This window comes from Pelobates fuscus, chromosome 11 (genome assembly GCF_036172605.1).
Source record: "Pelobates fuscus isolate aPelFus1 chromosome 11, aPelFus1.pri, whole genome shotgun sequence".
NCBI classification, from domain to species: Eukaryota; Metazoa; Chordata; class Amphibia; order Anura; family Pelobatidae; genus Pelobates; species Pelobates fuscus.
Genome location: NC_086327.1, coordinates 141,926,388 through 141,945,055, shown reverse-complemented (window position 1 = coordinate 141,945,055; position 18,668 = coordinate 141,926,388). Strand labels below are relative to the sequence as shown.

The 18,668-nt window shown below is 45.4% G+C and overlaps 1 protein-coding gene across 1 annotated transcript in view; it reads right to left on the bottom strand.

Moving 5' to 3' along the window:
• The window catches only part of CASZ1 (castor zinc finger 1), a 265,091-nt gene extending 252,683 nt beyond the window's left edge, over positions 1–12,408 (bottom strand). The window contains exon 1 of the mRNA XM_063436193.1: positions 12,285–12,408. The gene's annotated coding sequence lies outside the window, so the exon portion shown is untranslated. The remainder of the gene's footprint in view (positions 1–12,284) is intronic.
• Between the last annotated feature and the right edge of the window lie 6,260 nt (positions 12,409–18,668).

Genomic DNA, 18,668 nt, shown 5'->3' with positions numbered 1-18,668 from the left:
CATAACAATAGCCCTGGATAGCTATGTTTGACACAAGATAAAACACAGGGGCTTCCACAACTACAGGCTCTTCTAAAATGTCTCAGTGTTTCCTGGGTTTGGTTCAGTTGGGAGTGGAATATCGTTGACAGCTGCCACAATCAGATGAAACCACCAAAGTTTACTCTCCTGGTTGTTGGGTCTAAACGATTTGCCTGCACCGAGAGTGAATACTGAAGAAGCTTTCGTATAAGGACAAGTACAATTATAATTGGTTAAAGTCAACAGATCTGTGGTTAATATGGTCTGCTTTAGTTCCATTATAAAATATACTGTCTGCATGCGCACTGGTGTACTCCCACAATGCAAAGCGAGACGCTAGCCACCTGCACCCAATGAAGTATCCACATGTGTTACTCCACAATTATGACACTGAATAACTGACTAAATTCTTAAAGGAGAACCATCATGTCCCAGGATTTTTAATATTATGTTTACCTTTCCCCTATAGTTTTGTTAAAGCAGTAATTTATTTTATTTATTTCAGTATTCCTTTCCTCATGCGCTTGTATCCTAAGGATAATATACCAGCCGCCTTGCCATTTGCCTTGCAATTTTTTTTATTTCTGAAGTGCTTTGTGTGTGAAGAGTGTGTTTATTTTTTTAAGTATACAAAAATTGCAGATTTCAGTAGAAATTGGCACTTTTATAAAAGAACATTGTTACACTCCCTACCTGTCAATCAGAAAACTGGTCCTTTTACTTCCTGGTTTATTTAGATCAGTGGAAGTAAACTCAAGTCTTCATTTGGGGTATATTTACTGAACAGTTAATTTTTTTTTATTTTTTTTGACAGTGGAGTGTCCTTTTAAAGACCAAACCTGCAAAGTGACAGGACTGTTTTATGGTGTATTTACGTCCTCTTTGGCCAGGCTCCTGCATGCACATCGCCACTTTATTAAGGCTGACCATTCCCTATCAGACAAATCTAGTTCTAACTTTAATACTTGGGTTGACACGCTAATCAACAAACACTCCATTACTTCTGCAATGATAAAACTTTGTTATGGTACTTAAAGGGACAGTCCACTTCCCAAATACAAAAAAAATAAGAATTACTGTTTAGTAGATAACCCTGAAATGAAAACTTGCATGTATTTAATAATGTATTTTTTAATTGGGGGTATTTATAAAAATAGCTTGCAAATACTGCGGATCTCTTGTGTGCCGTCTTTGCAAACCCTCCCCTTCTAACCCCGCCCAGACTTTCTGCGTCTGTCCAATCACAGACCTCCCAATGCAGCTCAATGAGAAGTCTTTGCAAGGCAGGTGCTCTGGGCAATTGCTGCCTCTTGAATTTAGTTCCACTGAGCAAACCAAACCAGGAAGTAACAGGACCGGTTGTCTGGTTGACAGCCAGGGGGCGTAACCAGGTTAATTTATAAAAGTGTATATTTCTATTGAAATCTGTACTTTGTGCAAAATAAAAAAAATAGGACACACTCTTCACACATTTTCACAAGTTAAAGTGCTTTAAGGGTCTGGAATGTCCCTTTAAAGTGACCCTTTACGTGACTCCACTCACTCATATAAAATAACATATACTAGCTAATCATTTACATCCATATACATTCATACACACATATGCATAAATAGTGAAGGACACACACAGATATAAAGACATACTCACTCTATGACCAGGGGAAATGACAGGTGATCTCACACTGCACCCTATCAGCTAAAAGTGAGGGGCCAATATCGAGGGCAGCTTCCCTAATATAGTGGGGCCAGTGACAATTAACATGACTGGCACCAATATTTATAAAACCAGGCCGGAGACACTTACAGACTCTCAAATTGGCACATATCAGGACACAAAGCCATACCCCCCTAGTCCCTAACTATCTATCAAGCCTTAGCCAGATCCATCTCTGACTGCAGCCACATTCTCTGAGAATGATGGGAGTCTATCAGGAGTGGCAGTGGTCTGTATCAGACCAAGAAATTCCATGCGGCCCAAGGTTTTATCGAGTCCGGGTGTAAAGGATATTTTATATCAATACAAATATATAAAGACAAATTAGAACCTCTTGCACTCCTACAAAAATAAATAATACCAGGTGCCAAGTCCCAATAATATAAAAAATATCAAAAAATTACCGGAACTATTGGGTTTAGTTCATCCAATTTATTGTTGGTCAATTCAAGCAAGGTCAACGTTTCAGCTCCCGAAACGTTTGGTGTCCTGATGAAAGCTCCGATTGGGAGCTGAAACGTTGACCTAGCTTGAATTGACCAACAATAAATTGGATGAACTAAACCCAAGAGTGCCGGTAATTTTTTGATATTTTTTAATATAAATATATATACAGATTTTTTTTTTAAATATTATTATAAAAAGCCGCCTTGTTATGCTGGCATTAGTGGAGTACTTTAAAGTATTCTTATACCAATGTAACATCAGAAGTTAAAAAAAAAAAAATATGCATTGCAGGTAAAGGGACACTTCACTGTCCAAATACAAAATAAATACAAATCACTGTTTAGTAGATATACCCCATTAATTCAGCATTTTTTCATTGGAGTTATATCTAAAAACAGCTTGCAAATACTGTAGATCTCTTGTCTGCAGCCTTTGCAAGCTCTCCTCTTTATGTGACGGTCCAATCACAGACTTCCCAATGAGAAGTCTTTGCAAGGCAGGTGCTCTAGGCAATTGCTGCCTCTTGAGTTTAGCTCCACTGAGCAAACCAAACCAGGAAGTAACAGGACATATTGTCTGATTGAAAAGCCAGGGTGGTGTAACAGTATAATTTAGAAAAGCATACATTTCTATTGAAATCTGTACTTTTTCCAAAATGAAAAAAGGACGACACTCTTCACAGATAACGGTTTTCAGCAAGCTAAACTTAGTGTCTGGAGTGTCCTTTTAACTCAGAGTTCCACCAAAGGGAAGTCTTTTATATGAGATCAGGGAGACAGCCTCTCTCCACAAATGCATTTAAACTTTTATTTTAACATCATCACAATTTTGTTTTGCAAAAAATAGTGTACAATTTGGGTCCTCCAAAATTTGTCAGAATACAAATCTCATGATCCCTGCCAGGCAAAGTCTGTAAGTCTAAACTAAGACACTGCTGCATTAGAATACGTCTGATGTGTTAGTTTGTTTGTGTATCTATGTGCACTAGGAAACATTGGTCAGGTTAGATTAGAATATAGCAACAAAGGGTTCACTTTATGACCAATCTGACGACACGTTCAAAGTACACTATTAAAGGAACAGCAGGTGACAGTTTCATCCTGGGAACTTAAGCCCACAGAAGATTTCCTCAATTTACAAGTCTTAACATTGACTTAGGGCTGAGGAGTGACACAAATACTGTATCATTGTCCGCTATAACACAAAACATTTGCGACATTTTTTTGCATTATACAAAATGCATCCAATGTAAAATCTTCACAGAAAATCAACCAAATGCCATTAATGTGAAAAGCAATATAATTTATATATACATATATGTGTAATTAGTAAAACAGCGTGGGTAAAGTAAAACCACAAGGAAGGGCCGGCTGGTGATGTGTTGTATCCCATCTAGGAGTGTCGCCAATATTACAGCCACTCTGACACATCATACCTCCGTTAACCTTTCCTCAATCAATTCTTCGTATCTCTCTGTCTCTCAATCCACATGCAGAAGTAGTAGGAACTGCTCTATCATCCTTAATAAAACTTAAAGGCAAGCTCCACTTCCATTGCAAAGATAATATTTCCCAGCAGATTCAGCTGCATCTCGCGACCCTCGGGCTCAAAGCTCACAATTCTCCAGTCTCCACTAATGGCGCCCACTGACAAAAATGAGACAGTGTGCGAGCGCGAGATTGGATGCCTACTAAGGGGAGGAGAAGGCAAAGATGGCAACGGCTGGGGAAAAGCTCCAACGCCAAAATCAAGAGAAAATATGAGATGAAAATTGTCCAGGTGAAAAAATACATTGAGTAAGATTGAGGCCAAACACAGTTGGGGAATCAAATCGCTAAGCTCATGACAGAGTCCCTTTAACAACACAAAAAAATTGATCTCAGAATAAAAATGATGTAAATAAGACAATTTATCTGTGAAATTTCCAAAAGTTACACCCTTTAGAATATCCCAGGGGTTCTTAAAGGAGAACCGTCTCAGGATATTTAATATTATGTTTAATGTTTGAGAAATACAATTAAATGTAGAAATAGATAGAATACTGGCTCCCTGTCAATCGCAATCTCTGTTCATTTCTGTTGTTGAATGTAATATGTGGAAGAATAAAATAGAAAATACATGAAATGAATGCCCGGGCTGTGCCAGGACTGAACTAGATTGTGATGTAATTCGATAAACCTTTAACATACATTTAATACAGAAACAGAGCATCATATGTTAGAAGGATATTATAGATCATTTACAATGTTTTATTCAACCGGTTAATTTCCTGAGAAGTGATTGTTCCCCTTTAACTCTTGATTTAGGTCTAAAACAAATGGGTCCCCAAGTCATTTTAGTGGTACAACGATTGAAAAGAGAGCTTCATATTAATCAAACCACAGGCAGCTGCCCACAATAGCTTGTTAGTATCCTTCAAAGGAACACTATACTCACCCTGAGCACTCCATCTCATTGAAGTGGTCCCTGTCCCCGTAGCCCTGCAATCTAAAACAGTGCACTTTTAGGGAAACTGCAGGGTTAACACTGCCTCTAGTGGCTGTCTTCCAGACATCCACTAGAGGCGCTTCCTACTGTTACACAGAGTCTAACTCCGTTAGACTTGCATGGGGGCATCCAGCATCTTTAAAATCCCCATTGGAAAATATGAAATTCTATAACACTACATTCCTTACACTGCGGTGATCCTTTAACCCTTTGCTGAGGTCCAAAACAAGACAGCTCCTCAAATAAATGTACTGCACCCCCAAACTCCCCCACACCCGTTAGGAAACGACACTTTATATTTAACAAGAAAACGGCACCTGCTTACAATAAGTTTATTACTGTATTGACGCGTGTTTCTTCAGTGCAATGGAGACCACTTTGATATTAGAAAGACACCAATTAAGGTGTTTCGCTAAATTAATTTTAGAGTTAGGTTAGCCGTTGGGTGGAATTGATTGAAAATGTATCTCAGAGTTTAAATGACAAAGAAGTATCAACTAACCAGGAAAAAAAATGAAAATAAAAATAGTTTTAATCATTAACAACTAAGCAAATACATTTAAAAGGTTATTGTATGACATTTGATTCATTTTTACAGGACATTTCTCTAATGATGAAATTCATTGATAAGATGTGCCTTAGAAGCAGATTCATTTATAAATCAAAATCTGCCTGTATCCGTGAGGATCAGGAAAAAAACTAATGGTATAAACAGTCTGTTTGCCTTTCCAAATTAGTCATTTATCCATGATATTTATTCACTAAACGGTAAACTGTGCATTGCATATTAAATCTGTGAAACCGAGGACCAAATAGCTGAGCTGTGAATACTGGTTAGTGGGATAACGTAAACGTTGGTTTTCAATATGATTATATGCACTGTTTAGTGAATAAAACCCTAAGTGTGCTATTGATGGAAAGAAAACAAATCAGGCACTATACTTTTATTTTAATATATATATTTTAATATATCATAATCATAGCATGCATATTAAAAAACTTCCCATCATAACTCTGCATGCTTTTTAACACTTTGAAAAGCTAAAGGGGAGCTGCCCTTGCATCTCCCCAAGGTGCAGTCACTGCCAATTCAGAAACACTAGACAGACATACAAGGGTGTGCACAGCATATTTGTATACACATACACAATCTGTTACTTTGGGAAGAGATTATGGATTGATAGTGACAGTTAAACCCACACACCAGGCTGAAAAAATAGCAAATGATTAGTTCAGAGTCAAAAAAAAAAAAAAAAAAGAAAGAAGATAAACAGAGAAGTACATTTCTGGAATCAGTATTTGGAGGAAGCCAAGCTAGCGTAGAGCGAGCCGGGCAAGGTAACACAAGATGGGACTGAACAGGAACTTGGGGTTGCAGATATTAGCCAATAGCCACACACACTAGTAGTGCATAATGTTTGATGGAGAGTGGATAACATGCGAGGGATATCGGAAACAGTAATATTCGCAGAGCTTGCTTCTCTGCACCAGCAATACGCTACCTTCTACCCGCGATCACTGGTTTAACTCTCCCAGCGCTGACACAGGGAGCTACATATATAGACAGTTCAGATCTTTCCAATCTACTATTTATATATTTACACTAAATCACTTTGTAATGGACAAGGAAAAAGTACTATGACAATGACAATCACATTTTTTTTTAATTGAGGACTGTTGTATTTTACTTCTTCTGCTAAGATTCTCTCTCGGCTGATCGAGACAAATTCCACCGAGATGCCGAAGACGAGATGCAACTTTCCCGGCACTGTCCCTCAGTGGCCCCTTCCTCGTTCACCTAAATGTGGTTTGAAGGGCCAGGGCCGATTCCTCCTCCTCTCGTTCTTTCTTCCTCTTTGTCCTTAAGACTCCTCTCACCTTGAGAAGTGTTAGGATTATCCAGCATTTATACTGAATGCTCCTCTTTATTCCTTAAGACTTATTAAGAATGATAATGAGCTCCAAAGGAGCGACACGTCTCTCCCCCTGCTCTCTCTCTCTCTCTCTGTCGCTCTCTCTCTACGTGCCTATCCTGTCAAAGGCACGTAGGACAAATCAGACCAAAAAAAAAAAAACTGACAATATGGATCAAGGACACGGGAGAATTTATATTCTATAATTTCACCCTTTCTTTTGTTTTTATTATTCCTCTTCAAATTTCTCATCCCCCTCCCGGACTTTGACCGGGGACGCGAGGAGGCAGCCTGCCTAGAAAACCTCGTTAATGGGAAGCCCTTAAACGGCTGATTAATTTTAGCAAAATTTACGATGTTCTCCTTCTCTCTTATTCTTCCTTCAATTTAAGCTGCGGTATTATGTCAAAGCGAGTAAACCTACCTTCTCCTTTGCCTTTACCTAGTTTTACTCTTTGGTTCTTTTATCAAAAGTGAGCAAATTTAAGATAAAATATTCAAGAAGAGTCATTTTTAAGAAGGTAAACTTGTGCTTTATTATTAATAAATATGAAAAAAAAACAAAAAAAAATAACGTGATGTACCAAGGTGCATAAAAAGATAAGTGTCTGGGACAGACATAAAACTCTTGGTCAGCAAACACTTTAGGGGCTTATTTACTAAACTAGAAACTCGAGAGTACTGACAAGGGACATTTTAATTTTGGCATAAAAAAGCTGATCTGAAAAAAGTCTTCAACTTAACTTATTTTTCTGACTAAAATTCACAAATTCTTTTTTCAATATTCCAGATTTCTATGCGTAGTGACTTACCCCATTTAAGAACTGTTAAAAAGGATGCAAGCATCAGACATAATGAAAGCATTAAGCTCGCCTCTCGCCATCTCATTTCAGTAACTATACTGTATCATACTCGTATTGACTTAAAGTTTCACTCAATGGATATTAACACAGTAGCTAACTGCCTATTGATATTGAACGGGATGGATGCACATCAATTCAAAGTACGCGGATTATGTCGACACGTTGGGATATAAATAAATCACTGGTCAAGGGGGGTTCGCGTTGCAAAACAGTCTGTAATGCACCCGGTATTTATGGCTGTAAATTGTAGTAGCAGGATGTGTCTTAATCTCTGCGCCTTCTTTAGATTGTGATAGAGACATCAAATAGTTAAAGGCTCCACGTTCTATTCGAAGAGGGGTTTTCAGCCTGCTCTTTATGAGATTTTAACCCTCCCCCCATATCATTTAATCTAATGTCCTGCACAATTATTTGCAACTATTGATATTTGTGAAAAAAAATTAATTCCTTCACAGTTTGTATTTAAATAAGTATAAGAAAAATAAGAGTAAAGTGGTGTTTTTAACGAGAGTTAATTCATTACACTGAGAACATCTACAAAATAACCACAAAAGTTTTTTTGGGAAACGGAAGAAAGCTACCGCGGAGTAGGAAGAAGATCACCATAAGGGGCATGGCAAGGACCCATTTGACCTCTCGGCAGCACTCTAGCAATCAGTGTTCTCAGATACCAAACACAACCTGCTAATCCTACTAAACCGAACATATGGATGGCTGGGTTAGCTAGATAAAAGATTAAGAGGTTTAATAAGAAAAAAACTGATGTACAAGTACCTTAGCAAGGGACACATTCAACTGAGCTTTTAGTGCAAACTCAAAAAAGGTTTTTATTTTTTTACATGCATCTTAATAAAAACCCAACATTATCCCAAAAACATTAACGCCTTTAATTCTTATATTCCAGCAATAACTCCGTTAATATACCTGAATAATCCCACTGATTGCATTAGAAGCTTTCTTTACTCTAAACATTTCAAAGTAAATAGCAAGATAAACGCAGTTTGGAATAAAAGATATTGCGGGTTCTACAGCGCAATTTTTAGTCTCCTATTTTTGTGCTTGTACAACTTATAGCTAAGGACTTGCTTACGGGGATCTCCTGCTTAGCTGGGTAACTGCTTCTCCTGTTTGCAAACTGACACTACAGCTTCTTAAAAGAGATACACAAAACTAACACATGCATATAAACGCGTGAGCTGTTGATTTCTTGGTTAAAGTATTGTCTTGTTGGGAATCGTGTTCCTGTGTCACACTGCTAAAGACAAAAAAGGGGGGGGTTTCGGAGGGAGATATGACTTTCCTTGAGTGATCTGTTTAACCTAAGCCAGAGGAAAAAAAAAAAAAAAAAAAAAAAAGAAGTCATTAATTACTTATGTGCTATTGCTTCAGAAAGACAATAAACCTGCCTGGTCGCCATGGATATGACATATTTGCTCTGAAAACAACACAATAATTAGCAAAGGGGAAAGATCCAAGGAGAATATGTAAACTCCTTCGTTTAAAGCTATACAGCTCTTTTGCTTCAACTATCAATTCGACATCTAAACTGAATTACACAAACAAACAAAAACAAGACGGGGCTTAAAAAATATATGTATAAAAAATGCACAAATTACAATGAAGCACGCTTTCTCCATTCTAATGAGCAATGTCCGGAGCAGCTAAAGTGGGATCATTAATAGTGCAGAAAAGGGGAAAATGAGATTTTCTTTGTTCCAAGCTATTTTTAATGGATATAAAAAATATGTTTTGTTGATTTAAGGTGATGTGTCTTTTATTGAAGAAAGAGGGGGGAGATATTCACAAAGTCTTGCTCTGAGCTCATCTAATACACACATCGGGTAAGCAATCAACCAACTATACTTTAAATTCAGTGATTTGACCCAAAAGCCAACATGGAAACAGGTATCTACTAAGCTGTACTACAGGTGACGGATTATGCACATATTAAAAAAAATGTGGGACAAGAAGAAGCTAAAGTGCGTCAACACAACAAGAATATGAGCAATGAATTCCTTCCAGGAAGAAAAATGAATATGTGTTTTATTTCCTTGCTTTAATCAAGTTAATAATTCTGTTTGTTGATTCGCTCCATCGAATAATATAAAATAACTCCGCTCATACTGGGTGGCTGAAGCCTGCACAAGATACTTCTTTGAGGATATTTAGCCACTGCATGGATTAAGCACAAAACAAACCTACAGTTCAGGAGATTTGTTTTTATTCCGAAAAATTCCCCTTTTGGGTCAAAATCAGAGGAACTGACTCAGGTTTTTGTTTCCCAGTTATTTTTTTTCAAACAATAGTTCTCAACCGAACTGTTTGATCTTGAAAGGGTTTTGATATTTTCAGCTGGGAGAGAGAAAAATGATCTGTTTTAAATGATGATGCAACTTAAGGATCAAAGCCACGACTTTTTGTTAGCCATAATAAGCACGGCTTGGCACAAAGCTGTAACTGCAGCCTTCCCTTAATAAAGGAAAATATATCTGAGACTCCCACAGCCCCTAAACGCACTACAGCTACTTTACGAGAGAGAGAAGTGAACTGTCCCTTTAAATGGTTTGGTGTAAAGGGAGTTTGATTTCTGAAAGAGATCAGTTGACATCTCTATGGAAACTAGCAACAGATTATCATCAACAGAATAAATAAGTAGTCTAATAAATTAAACAGGAGGAGGCATAAGATCGCAGAAACTTGATTACTCAGGTACAACAATATTCCCCCATAAAGTCACTTTTAAAAAGTGTCACTAGGCTGAAAAACAGCAGCACTGACAGCAAAGTCTGGTCCCTTTAAAGCTGACAACTTAACAAGAAGGCGGTAATATACGGTTATTTTTACAAGCCACAACAAAGTATTACAAAATTGGAATACTTGTTTTTAAAAGAAAACTTTTTTGCATTTATATTTGATTTTATTCTACAAGTAAATACTGTAATCAACTATATTTTATACTCTTAAACCTTCAAATGTACCTAGCACTCACAACAAATAAGAGGACAGAGTTAGAAACATAGACAGACAGACAGAGATACAGATTTGCCCCAAATCTCTAGATAAAGTTTGCAGTCCTCAATCTTTGCAAGTACACAACATATACCTGTCACATTCTCACTTGCATTCGCTAGAATTAATTTTACAATTTGGCCAACCCACGTGACTAGTACCCCATCAAAATATATTCCTCTTCCAAACAGTGTGGGGGGGGGGGAAGTAGATTCTTTTTGGCTTTGGACTGATCCCTCCCAGCCCAAAAAAGTTCTGTAGACAACCCCCATTCATTGATGAGAGGGGGGGGGGGGGGGGGGTAGACACCCTCCCTTGCTAATCTCTGGGGGTCACAAGCTCACCCCTGTTCAGGTCACACATCCCATGCCAGAACACTATAATATAAATAGGGCTATTTATCTAGAGGTACTTAGAAAAACAGTACAAGTTCCTTTTTGTAGAACATAACAGCAAACAGAACAGGAGTTCATTTATCTCCCCTGAAATAGAAGAATAGAGTGCCAGGACCCTAAAACAAGAGCTGTATACAGAGGTCAGTGTACTTACTGAGAATCAGCTAACAATGTCCTCTAAAACCAGCGTGTCTCCTTTACACGGGGGTACCAAGGCGGCAGGGCTCGGAGGATAAACTTTAAACCAGTCGTCAGATTTCACGGCTCTTCGAATACTTCCACCCTTTTTCCCACAAAAAAAAAGAAGAAGAAGAAAAGAAATCCACCTTGTTCCCAAAATCTTAAGCTTTTTTTTTTCTTTAAAAGTCAACACCTCAAACTGTCTTTCCTGGTCATCAGCAGTTTGAGTGACAGATTGGGCACCTGTTCCCTTGTCCTGGACTCAAAAATAGGAGTGTGACATTGACCAAAAATGCACGGTTACAATCACCTTCTGGGATCACCCCCCTCGAAGCCACCCTGCTCCACTCCCATCCACCCCCTGCCTGAGCAGCCCCTCTCCCCCCAGCATGGCTCTGCCTGCAAGTTCGAGATGGCATGGGAGTCCCCTGGGGCAAGGGACGGCTAGCACGAGGGCAACTGGGGCAATATCAATAATCTGGGCCACTGCTGGGAGGACGTTGCAGGGAAGCCCACACAGCATGTGCTGCAGAAACTCTTGGAATTAGACATGTCAGTCACTGAGTGCTTCTAATAGACTATCAGCTGTCACCTCAAAGAGGTTCTGCAGCAGCAGCACACAAAAAAATTCAGCACCTCTCTGATTAGAAAGGTAGCAGGTGCTAAAAGTTAGAAAATATACATAATGACTCACAAACACAAAGATATACATATAATCATAAGGGTTACTGATACCTGGTCTAAAAGACTTACCCCCACCCACAAACCGGCCATGCCACCTTGCCCCTGCCCAGCAGAACGATCAGTAGGGGCTGTGTAACAATGCCAGCTAACTTTGCACACATTAACCCTGTGTGTGCTGCAGGGTGTGAAGGTGTTCCTCACCAGCCTGGTACTGCCCTGCACAGTAATACTGAGTACCTACCTTTGTGCTGTCAGTCATTCTCCAGGGCACTGTGCCCTCTCTGTACCCTGCCACACATAGTAATAATGAGTATGTCTAGAGGCTCTGCCCCGGGCACCCCTGGCAGCAGGCTGGCACTGCCCTCTGTCATGCACAGTAATACTGAGTACCAACCTGCTTGCTGTCAGTCATTCTCCCGGGCACTGTGCCCTCTGTCAGAGGCTCTGCCCCGGGCACCCCTGGCAGCAGGCTGGCACTGGCAGGGTGGGCACCTTGTCTGAGGGCTCTATTAGTCCTGAGAGGTAGTGGTTGGCGGCCGGGCGGCCCGGCAGAGGAGGGGAAGTCTCTTACCTGCACTTGGGCTGCTTTGGGTGACTTTCCAAGTGAAGGAAAATGTGTGTTTCGGACGGAGCCCGCGCATGCGCCATCTAAGCTGCCCGATCCTGGGCTTTTCGCTTCAATTTGCCCATTTCCAAGCAGGCGGCCGGGGCGGAGCGCAAAGCCCGGACTGGATCCCGCGGGCGGGGGGGCGGCTGCCTGTTAGCGCCCCAGCAGGAGCGGACTGCGACACCGGGCGGCCGCAAAGCCCGGACTGGATCCCACCTGCAGCCTGGGAACCCGGCACTCAGAGACCGGCTGGCATGGGGGGCACCTCACTGATGGGGGGCACAGCATGATCAATGGGGGGGAACAGCATGATCAATGGGGGGCACCTCACTGATGGGGGGCACAGCATGATCAATGGGGGGAACAGCATGATCAGTGGGGGGAACAGCATGATCAGTGGGGGGCACCTCACTGATGGGGGGCACAGCATGATCAATGGGGGGAACAGCATGATCAATGGGGGGCACCTCACTGATGGGGGGCACAGCATGATCAATGGGGGGAACAGCATGATCAGTGGGGGGCACCTCACTGATGGGGGGCACAGCATGATCAATGGGGGGAACAGCATGATCAATGGGGGGCACCTCACTGATGGGGGGCACAGCATGATCAATGGGGGGGCACCTCACTGATGGGGGGCACAGCATGATCAATGGGGGGCACAGCATGATCAATGGGGGGCACCTCACTAATGGGGGGGCACAGCATGATCAATGGGGGGGGACAGCATGATCAATGGGGGGCACCTCACTGATGGGGGGCACAGCATGATCAATGGGGGGCACCTCACTAATGGGGGGGCACAGCATAATCAATGGGGGGGCACCTCACTAATGGGGGGGCACAGCATGATCAATGGGGGGAACAGCATGATCAATGGGGGGCACAGCATGATTAATGGGGGGGCACCTCACTAATGGGGGGGGCACAGCATGATCAATGGGGGGCACCTCTCTACTGGGGGGCACAGCATGATCAATGGGGGAACAGCATGATCAATGGGGGGCACCTCACTACTGGGGGGAACAGCATGATCAATGGGGGGCACCTCACTAATGGGGGGGCACAGCATGATCAATGGGGGGAACAGCATGATCAATGGGGGGAACAGCATGATCAGTGGGGGGCACCTCACTACTGTGGGGGCACAGCATGATCAATGGGGCAACAGCATGATCAATGGGGGGGGGCACCTCACTAATGGGGGGGCACAGCATGATTAATGGGGGGCACAGCATGATCAATGGGGGGCACCTCACTACTGGGGGGCACAGCATGATCAATGGGGGGCAACTCAATAATAGGGGGCACAGCATGATCAATGGGGGGTACAGCATGATCAATGGGGGGACACAGAATGATCAATGGGGGGGCACCTCACTGATGGGGGGCACAGCATGATCAATGGGGGCACCTCAATAATAGGGGGCACAGCATGATCAATGGGGGGCACCTCAATAATAAGGGGCACAGCATGATCAATGGGGGGCACCTCAATAATAGGGGATACAGCATGATCAATGGGGGCACCTCAATAATAGGGGGCACAGCATGATCAATGGGGGGCACCTCACTGATGGGGGGCACAGCATGATCAATGGGGGGACACAGCATGATCAATGGGGGGCACCTCAATAATAGGGGGCACAGCATGATCAATGGGGGGCACCTCACTAGTGGGGGGGCACAGCATGATCAATGGGGGGCACCTCAATAATAGGGGGCACAGCATGATCAATGGGGGGCACAGCATGATCAATGGGGGGCACCTCACTAATGGGGGGGGCACAGCATGATCAATGGGGGGAACAGCATGATCAATGGGGGGCACCTCACTACTGGGGGGCACAGCATGATCAATGGGGGGCACCTCACTACTGGGGGGCACAGCGTGATCAATGGGGGGCACCTCACTGATGGGGGGGAACAGCATGATCAATGGGGGGAACAGCATGATCAATGGGGGGAACAGCATGATCAATGGGGGGCACAACATGATCAATGGGGGGGCACAACATGATCAATGGGGGGCACCTCACTAATGGGGGGAAACATGATCAATGGAGGGCACCTCACTAATGGAGGGCACCTCAATAATGGAGGGCACCTCACTAATGGGGGGCACAGCATGATCAATGGGGGGCACCTCAATAATAGGGGGCACAGCATGATCAATGGGGGGCACAGCATGATCAATGGGGGGACACCGAATGATCAATGGGGGGGCACCTCACTGATGGGGGGCACAGCATGATCAATGGGGGCACCTCAATAATAGGGGGCACAGCATGATCAATGGGGGGCACCTCAATAATAAAAGGGCACAGCATGATCAATGGGGGGCACCTCAATAATAGGGGATACAGCATGATCAATGGGGGCACCTCAATAATAGGGGGCACAGCATGATCAATGGGGGGCACCTCACTGATGGGGGGCACAGCATGATCAATGGGGGGACACAGCATGATCAATGGGGGGCACCTCAATAATAGGGGGCACAGCATGATCAATGGGGGGCACCTCACTAGTGGGGGGGCACAGCATGATCAATGGGGGGCACCTCAATAATAGGGGGCACAGCATGATCAATGGGGGGCACAGCATGATCAATGGGGGGCACCTCACTAATGGGGGGGGGGCACAGCATGATCAATGGGGGGAACAGCATGATCAATGGGGGGCACCTCACTACTGGGGGGCACAGCATGATCAATGGGGGGCACCTCACTACTGGGGGGCACAGCGTGATCAATGGGGGGCACCTCACTGATGGGGGGGGAACAGCATGATCAATGGGGGGAACAGCATGATCAATGGGGGGCACAACATGATCAATGGGGGGGCACAACATGATCAATGGGGGGCACCTCACTAATGGAGGGCACCTCAATAATGGAGGGCACCTCACTAATGGGGGGCACCTCACTAATGGGGGGCACCTCACTAATGGGGGGGAACAGCATGATCAATGTGGGAACAGCATGATCAATGGGGGGGCACCTCACTAATGGGGGGCACCTCACTAATGGGGGGCACCGCATGATCAATGGGGGCACAGCATGATCAATGGGGGGCACTTCAATAATGGGGGGCACCTCAATAATGGGGGGCACCTCAATAATGGGGGGCACCTCAATAATGGGGGGCACAGCATGATCAATGGGGGGGCACAGCATGATCAATGGGGGGCACAGCAATAATGGGGGGCACAGCATGATCAATGGGGGGCACCTAACTACTGGGGGGCACAGCATGATCAATGGGGGGCACCTCACTAATGGGCGGCACAGCATGATCAATGGGGGGCACAACATGATCAATGGGGGCACAACATGATCAATGGGGGCACCTCACTGATGAGGGCACAGCATGATCAATGGGGGGCACAACATGATCAATGGGGGCACCTCACTGACGGGGGGCACAGCATGATCAATGGGGGGCACAACATGATCAATGGGGGGGCACCTCAATAATGGGGGGCACCTCACTGATGGGGGCACCTCACTGATGGGGGGCACCTCACTGATGGGGGGCACCTCACTGATGGGGGGCACCTCACTTATGGGGGGGCACAGCATGATCAATGGGGGGAACAGCATGATCAATGGGGGGCACCTCACTAATGGGGGGGAAACATGATCAATGGGGGGGAAACATGATCAATGGGGGGGAACAGCATGATCAATGGGGGGCACCTCAATAATGGGGGGGGCACAGCATGATCAATGAGGGGCACCGCATGATTAATGGGGGGCACAGCATGATTAATGGGGGGCACAGCATGATTAATGGGGGCAGAGCATGATCAATGGGGGGCACCTCAATAATGAGGGGAAGAGCATGATCAATGGGGGCCACAGCATGGGGGGCAGAGCATGATTGTGCTGTCAGTCATTCTCCAGGGCACAGCATGATTAATGGGGGGCACCTCACTAATGGGGGGCACAGCATGATTAATAGGGGGCACCTCACTAATGGGGGGCACAGCATGATCAATGGGGTACACCTCACTACTGGCGGGCAACTCACTAACGGGGGGCATCTCACTAACGGGGGGCATCTCACTAATGTGGGGCATCTCACTAATGTGGGGCACAGCATAATCAATGGGGAGCACAGCATGATCAATGGGGAAACCTCACTACTGGGGGACACCTCACTACTGGGGGAAACCTCACTAATGGGGGGAAACCTCACTAATGGGGGGAAACCTCACTAATGGGGGGAAACCTCACTACTGGGTGGCACCTCACTACTGGGGGGCACAGCATCATCACTGGGGACACAGCATGACCAATGGGGGACACACATCATGACCACTGGGGTGCACAGCATGATTAATAGGGGGCACCTCACTAATGTGGGGCACAGCATAATCAATGGGGAGCACAGCATGATCAATGGGGAAACCTCACTACTGGGGGACACCTCACTAATGGGGGAAACCTCACTAATGGGGGAAACCTCACTAATGGGGGAAACCTCACTAATGGGGGAAACCTCACTAATGGGGGGCACCTCACTACTGGGGGGCACCTCACTACTGGGGGGCACCTCACTACTGGGGGCAACCTCACTACTGGGGGGCAACCTCACTACTGGGGGACACATTATGATCAATGGGAGGCACCTCACTACTGGGGGACAGCTCACCACTGGGGGGCACCTCACTAATATGGGGCACCTTACTACTGGGGGGCATTGCATGACCACTGGGGGGCACCTCACTACTAGGGGGCACAGCATGACCAATGGGGGGCACAGCATCATCACTGGGGACACAGCATGACCAATGGGGGACACACATCATGACCACTGGGGTGCACAGCATGATCAATGGGGGGCACCTCACCACTGGGGGGCACAGCATGATCAATGGGGGGGAACAGCATGATCAATGGGGGGCACCTCAATAATGGGGGGGCACAGCATTATCAATGGGGGGCACAGCATGATTAATGGGGGCACCTCACTAATGGGGGCAGAGCATGATCAATGGGGGGCACCTCACTAATGGGGGGCACAGCATGATCAATGGGGTACACCTCACTACTGGCGGGCAACTCACTAACGGGGGCATCTCACTAATGTGGGGCACAGCATAATCAATGGGGAGCACAGCATGATCAATGGGGAAACCTCACTACTGGGGGACACCTCACTACTGGGGGAAACCTCACTAATGGGGGAAACCTCACTAATGGGGGAAACCTCACTAATGGGGGAAACCTCACTAATGGGGGAAACCTCACTACTGGGTGGCACCTCACTACTGGGGGGCACAGCATCATCACTGGGGACACAGCATGACCAATGAGGGACACACATCATGACCACTGGGGTGCACAGCATGATCAATGGGGGGGCACCTCACCACTGGGGGGCACAGCATGATCAATGAGGGGCACAGCATGATCAATGGGGGGGGGACAGCATGACCAATGGGGGGACACAGCATGACCAATGGGGGGACACAGCATGACCAATGGGGGGACACAGCATGACCAATGGGGGGACACAGCATGACCAATGGGGGGACACAGCATGACCAATGGGGGGACACAGCATGACCAATGGGGGGAAACAGCATGACCAATGGGGGGAAACAGCATGACCAATGGGGGGAAACAGCATGACCAATGGGGGGAAACAGCATGACCAATGGGGGGAAACAGCATGACCAATGGGGGGAAACAGCATGACCAATGGGGGGAAACAGCATGACCAATGGGGGGAAACAGCATGGTCAATGGGGGGCATAGCATGACAAACAAGGGACACAGCATGATCAATGGGGGGCACAAGATGACCAATGGGGGAAGCATAACATGACCAATGGGGGGAAACAGCAGGATCAATGGGGGGCACCTCGCTAATGGGGGGCACAGCATGATCAATGGGGGGCACCTCACTACTTGGGAAACACCTCACTACTGGGAAACACCTCACTACTGGGAAACACCTCACTAATGGGGGGGGGGCACAGCATGATCAATTGGGGGACACTTCACTACTGGGGGAGCACCTCACCACTGGGGGGACACAGCATGGTCAATGGGGGGGACACAGCATGGTCAATGGGGGACACACAGCATGGTCAATGGGGGACACACAGCATGGTCAATGGGGGGGACACAGCATGGTCAATGGGGGGGACACAGCATGGTCAATGGGGGGGCACAGCATGGTCAATGGGGGGGCACAGCATGGTCAATGGGGGGGCACAGCATGGTCAATGGGGGGCACAGCATGGTCAATGGGGGGGACACAGCATGGTCAATGGGGGGGACACAGCATGGTCAATGGGGGGACACAGCATGGTCAATGGGGGGGACACAG